Below are 6,000 nucleotides of genomic sequence, written 5' to 3'. Positions count from 1 at the left end.
GGCTTAAAGGCACCAATAAGATTGTTCAAGAAATCTTGCCTGGTTGCCAGATTTTACATCTAAATTCATTATTGTGTTGATGTGACTTATTCAGAAACAATCTTCTTGCATCATGGACTGCCCTGTAAATACCAGTGATGCCCTAGAAAGCCCTTGGTGTAACAATATTGTTGTTTTCTACCCTCTTAGGTAAATATTTCTGGGAGACATCATAAAGTCTCTGCTTTTTTTCCAAGGCTCACACAGAAAAACATCCATGACACTAAAATATCAAGCTGTGCATTCCATCGTGGCTGTGGACTGGCTGTATTTCATTGTCTGTGGTTGGTTATTAAGGTGTCATAGTCTGTAAAGCAGTTAATCAGGTGCAGAAAAGCAGGCAGAGTTGATGCAGCCCATTAAAAATGATGATAGAAAGATGTGCACACAGGCAGTGATGGGCAGGTTTCCCCTAAGGAAAAACTCTTTAAACAAAACACCTCTGCAAGGACTCCTGTTTGCCTTCCTAGGAATGGAAATGAAGATGTGAAAGCTGCTGGGCTGCACTCTGAACAAGGTGCATCCATGGGAAAAAAATGGGATGTCTAGCAAGAAATGAAGTGTGCTTATAATTGCCAGGCTATTAGTCTAGCAAAGAGCAAACTGCCTTCTGACTCTTGTGATTGACTTATGGCTGGGAGAGCAGAGGGCTCTGCTCTGGGTGTTTATCTAGAGCAATAAGCAGTGGAATTAGTCCTCTGGGTTGGCTGAAGTCCTGCTGCCTTCTCAGCAGCTGGCAAACACAGTGAAATCAATCTTGCATCTTTCACAACTTCTGGATTCAATTTAGGAAATAAATACAAAAATGATCAGCATTTTTCTAGCAGATGAGAGACTGAAATATACTGTTATCATTAAGCAACTTCAATAAGAAACAAGGGCAAATACATCACAAATTTATGCATGCCACTCTTTGCTCAGCATCAAAGGCAGAGGTGGCCTGAGGGTTCTATTTGTTCATCCTTTTAAAATCTTCAATGCAGAAGGGCTTCCTCCAAGGGATCCCTGTGCCTATTTTATTTGGGCTTTAAATAGTCTGGTTGTGGAGTTTGCACCACTCCCAGTCTTATCTTGACCCTTCTGATTTTGGAGTTCCAGGGTAGAGTAACTCTTTAAATGATGGGTCTATGAAGCTGCTGCATTTTGGTAGCCCTGAGGGGTAGGCTGGGAAGTTGGGTTTTCATTTCTCTCCACTACAGTTATCTTATTTTGCAGCACTGTTTGTTGCTTCTTGCACATGGAGACTGATATCTACCAAATCTTCTGGCCCAGGCTGGAGTTCACTTTAAAGGCCACTTCATGAGAGCAGACATGGATTTGGTGTATTGGCAGACAAAGTAATCCAACCCTTTTTAAATTAACTTTTACGTTTTCTGCTGTGATGTTTCCCAGTTTCTGCCACATCACCTCCCTGCTGGTACTGAGTAGTGCAGCACCCTTGGGACTGCCTGCCAAGGTCTCTTTTCTGAACCATGTCTTAGGCTGTTGCTGTAAATTTTTATTTCACAAAATGTTACTCTATGCTCTAGTTAATTCTTGTCAAGGTCAATCATCTTATTGCCTAATTTAGGGTGTATAGAATAGCTATAGCATTGTTCTGAGGGAAGAAATACTCCAAGTTGTGGTTTTATCACCCAGATCTTGTCTCTCTTCTGATGCTTTTTATTGCCCTTTTGCTGTCTGACATTATGTTCCATCTTGCAGCAGGTGGATGTGATTTTTTTTTTTTCCCAGTTAAGCAAAACTTCAATAAGTTTAGTACATGTATCTAAATAGAAATGAAAATCCATATCTCCTACACAGCTTTGAAAAGGTTGACTGTGCAGCCTGGTTTTGTCAAACTAGTCTGCCTGAAAGTGCTTTCACAATAAGTCCTTTGTGTGGATTAGAGGTTATTGGTGCTTTGTTTCTTGTGTGCAGTACATGCAATGTGATATTATGTCAATGAGGTTTAGGTGGCCTTTGTAGAATATACCCTTTTATGTCCTTGAAGCTTTATCAAGTTTCTTCTCTGGAGTGTCTAATGTGACAGGCAATTCAAGGGACTCGTGCAGTTTGTGCCTTAGTTTCCTGTACTGCTGCTTTAATTACACTAGCAATAGTACAGGCTATACTTGAACTGTTCCAGCTGTTGGTTCTCTTGCTGTTTGCCTGGGTGTGTATAAGCAGTGGCACCTGGGTCACAACCACAGCTGTTTCTTCCCAAGCTAACAAAATTTTCAGCTGTGCTCAGTGATGCTGTGTTTTGCAAGGAGCCTGATTCACTCCTGAGGCAAACAGGACATTATGCAGGGAAGCATGAGAAGTTTTTCAGTGAGGTTAAGTGGTGCTGTTTGTCCTTGTGGCCTCATTTGCATCCACAGCAGCAGCAGCCCCTTTGTCATAGCTGCAGCAAAGGAGGGAGAGCAGAGCAATCCCGTCACGTTATTTCCGACACTGCACACGCGCCAGGAAGCCACTGTGCCAGGTACTGCCTTTGCAGGAATGTCACCATCAGGGAAAGGACCAAGAGTTCCTGGGTGCCACTGCAGAATACCAATGTTTTTCCCTGTCCCAGTTATGGCCTTATGGGACAGTCTTTTAAGTTAGTTAAGTAATTGTTAATTTAGTTGCTAGGGGATGGAATGTGTTAGATCACTCCAAGAAATGTTTTCAATTAAATCCAAAGAGACTATGGAATAACCCTTATGTTAGCAGAGCCTTGATAAAAAGGGGAATTGGAAAAAAATTAACCCAGTTGTGTATGGTCAGTGAAAAGCACCAGGTCCTGTTAAAGGCCGTGGATGTTAGGAAGGTTCCAGAATAAACAGTATTAGTGTTACAGGCATGTCTACACTGAGCAATTTATTCTGCTTTTGACTTGGGCCAGAATAAACTTACTACTTAATTTTACAGTGGAACTTAGTGCTTTTGTAAAATGTTTTTACGTTTAGCTGTGGACTGAAAGCAGTAAAGATGCAGTTGAAACTGATTATTCCCTTTTTTATCTTTGTGCTGCCTGGGGACTTCATTAGTTGAGAGGAAAGTATTTCATTAAAAACTCTGTCTTCACTGACCTCAGTGAGGAAGGAGTTTTATCCCCTGCCTTTAGAGGAAGTCTCTCTTTGATGAGAGTGAGGAACCAGGATCAAATCCAAGAGCAAGCAGAGTGAGTAGTTTTCTATGCTCTCTGTTAGATAAATAGAAACTTTTTGTTTCTCTCTAGACTGTACGTTTTGCACCAGTTGGAGTGCAGAATTAATCCTAACTAAGCAATGTACATTTAGGGAGCTCTACTGAAATCAGTTAAGTAATTGTGATAGAAACATGAATTGAAGCTTCAATTTTGACTAAATTTTAATAAGGGTTTACCTATCTTCAAATTTTTAATTAATAGCAATTATCAGACTTCTCCAAGAAACATTTTAAACCAATAAAGGATAGTGTTATGCTAGAATTGAATTTTAATCCTGTTGTAAAGCATGAATATATACATGATTTACCATTTCTAAAAGAAGTTTTGAACATGAATGTTGTGCAATTAACTTGTATATATTTCAGTGTTTATGGTTCCAAACTGAACTTCAGTAATTTCTATTGAAAGGCTAGTTCTGTCAAACACATACTGAATTAGATTTCTTTTGATATTTCAAAAAGCTCATTGTCATTAGGGTTATAGATTCTAGTGCTAATTTATCAATCTATTCAATACATTTCTGTATTTTTGGAATCAAGACTGACAGTTTAACCTTAGCTATCAAAATCCTTTTTAAAATCTGTGATTTATGCTAAAGTACATCATCAGGGGGTGATTATTTGGGTTTCCTTGCAGTTATGTCACCAACTTTTCCTTTTTGAAATGGATGGAGCTTTTCAAGACTGGAAACAGTGGTTTCTGTTTCTATGCATGTTATTTATCTCAGCTGTGAGCCCAAAGGGCAAGAAAGGAAAGTTTTCAGTTTTGAATTCGAAGAATTGCCTATTCTCAGCTGTATGAATATGTATAACAACTGCTCTTTTGCTCAGCACTCTGGGGGAGAAGATATTGAGTTCTGATTTTGCTTTATATGTAAAGTCTGCACTTTGATGATTAAATAGATAAGGCAAAAAATTCATTTAATTATACACTGAACATATGTACAGCATCAGTATGTTATTCCTGGGTGAATGAAGTAACTCTTTCAATCTAATTCTTTGGTTTTAGGGTTATTCATGTCATTGTCTTGCTATGTTTTTTCTCAGCTCTGAAAAAAGGCTGCTGTGCAAAGGATACTATTTGATATGTGATACTCTTACAAGTGCCAGTAGGGCTGCTCCTTATAGTAGGCACTGAAGAGCAGCTGTTCAAAGTGCTGTGAGGAGTATCAAATGGTCTCTAATGAGGGTAAGTCTGTGCACAGAATAGAGCAATCTTTCTGATGGCTCAGGTTTTAGTTTTCATGTTTTTCAGATCTTGTGCTGCTTTAGTATGTAATATTAGGGGATGGTGAGCTCTCTTCACAGAGTAGGGGGACAAAACAATTCCTTCTCTAGCTGGGGACCAAGGACAAATGATCCAAAATTCAGGCCCAAGAACATAAACAATGTGGACATAAGAGAGATAAGCAGAATGGGACTTCATGGGCTAAAGCTGTAATTGGACAATGAACTCCAATATGTAAATGGACCAGAACTTATAAAAGTGAGAGACCCCATGACCAGGTGTCCATTTGGTGACCATTTTGGTTCACCTTGGGTGCAGCCCTGGCTGGGCTCTTGTGCTGCCCAAGGTGCATCCATTGAGGCCTTTAAATAAATCCCTACTTTATTCTTTAACTCTGCCCAGCCTCTGTTCTATGTCAGCCTGCACAAAGCATCATTTCCTCCTCTGGAGGCAGGCAGGGCTGGAAAAGCCCTGCTGGAGGGGCAGGTAGGGATGGGCAGGAGAGCCCTGGCGTTTGGCTCACCTGGGGAAGGGCTGAAGGCAGCAGGACCCCTCAGCCAGCCCATCACACCTCCTTCCTGCAGGGCTGCTGGGGTGCTGCTGCCTCTCTCCCTGCTCTGACATCTGCCTGCTCTGTGAAATGAGCCTTATCGCAGTTCTGCAGCTGATGGAAAGCCCCAGGAAACCATTGATCTGGTTCTTTTGAATTCAGTGGGCACCAGATCGGGATCATAAGGGGAGAAGATGAAATAATGAAAAAATAGTCAGATATGCTTTAGAATCTTCAGCTGCTGGATAATGAAGAGCTGGGTGCATCAGTGGGGAAACTCCCATGGCCTCAGTGCACATTATTTCTCATCTTGAATATGTCTCATCACAGAACATATTTGCTATCTATAAATTGAACTTTTGACATTATGAAGTCCAGCTAGTGGACTAGATTTAAAAACAGGTTTGGTTATAAACCTTTTTTAAAGTCTGTTGTTGTAACTAGATCAAGTATTTCAAATTTTGTTTCAGTTTTTGCATCTGCAAAGTGGGGAAGTATGTTGCTGGCGTGTTTTTTTGGTTGTCTAAGAAAATTTTATAGGGTTGGAAGCCTGGACCTTTTTCTAAGTGACAGGGACCTCTAGGAGTGTGCAGTCAGCAGCTTTCAGAGTCAGTGATCAGCCTGAGCAGTCCATCATTGCAGAGAACATGTTGATGAGGAAACAACAAGAGGTAAAATGAGCAACTCCATCTGGGGCAAACTGAATACCAAATGAAAAATTTTCCAAATAGACTGGTAATAGAAATAGGTAATAGAAATTAATTAGAAAAGTAAATAACAGAATTTCCCATAATTCTTAAGATAATTGAGAACTTCACAGTCTATGATGGGTATGATTAGAAAGAAAAAATATGAAAGGTGTGTTTACAGAATTCACTAGATCTAAATGTCCAAAATGGAAAATGTCACACAGGCAACTTTATAATATATTGTAAGTCAGCTCTGCAAGCCCTTGAACTAAAAATAGGTTTTTTGGTTGGAAAAAATAAGTTTCCCCCTCTAAGTATGT

The sequence above is a fragment of the Agelaius phoeniceus genome, chromosome 7, assembly GCF_051311805.1.
Source record: "Agelaius phoeniceus isolate bAgePho1 chromosome 7, bAgePho1.hap1, whole genome shotgun sequence".
NCBI classification, from domain to species: domain Eukaryota; kingdom Metazoa; phylum Chordata; class Aves; order Passeriformes; family Icteridae; genus Agelaius; species Agelaius phoeniceus.
Note: the sequence above shows the minus strand (reverse complement) of the source record.